Below are 667 nucleotides of genomic sequence, written 5' to 3'. Positions count from 1 at the left end.
AATTAAAGCTGGAAAATATTTCTTCCCTTCCTTTGCTCTGTGTGCCAGATCCTCAGGAAAACCACTGTGTACCTCGGGCAATAAATGTCGATAAAGCTTCGGACAAACTCTCTATGGGGCCTTTAAAACAGTATTCACAGGAACTGTCTCAATTAAAAAGTATTTACAATACTTCCTAGCACTGTTAATAACTTTTCGATCCTGAGGGCGCCGGGCGGATCTGAACAGACGGCTTTTGCTCCACATAAGCGAACTGTTTTGTCCAACAAAACTAAAATCGAGCAGTGGTATGTGACTAATCAGCGAGACCGCCAGTTTCTCAAGCTCCGGTCTTCTGGCAGGCACTACTCGTCCCTTACTCCACGCCCCCGAAAAGGAAATGCGCTTTCAACCGAGTCGGAAACACACCGCTCAAGCTGGCAGGGTGATCACCGAGATAAAGTCGGTATTTTAAACCCTATGGGTGCGAGTTTCTTCTTCAAGTGCGAATTTCCAAAGAATGCTTCTCAAAACGGGATTTCGACAGAGGCTTGCAAAAAAAAAAAGTCCTTGGCTCGTCAGTTTTGTTCAGTTGACCGCAGTCTCCGGCGGGGTTTGGCCCTTCTGCTTCTCCCGGGCTCCCGAGCCCCGGAAGGGCGCACCCCGACCGCAGCAGGGAGACCCCGGC

Source organism: Fukomys damarensis, unplaced genomic scaffold (assembly GCF_012274545.1).
Source record: "Fukomys damarensis isolate Sample0158 unplaced genomic scaffold, DMR_v1.0_HiC HiC_scaffold_20, whole genome shotgun sequence".
NCBI lineage: Eukaryota > Metazoa > Chordata > Mammalia > Rodentia > Bathyergidae > Fukomys > Fukomys damarensis.
The sequence above is the reverse complement of the archived record's forward strand: the minus strand, read 5'-3'. Positions refer to the sequence as shown.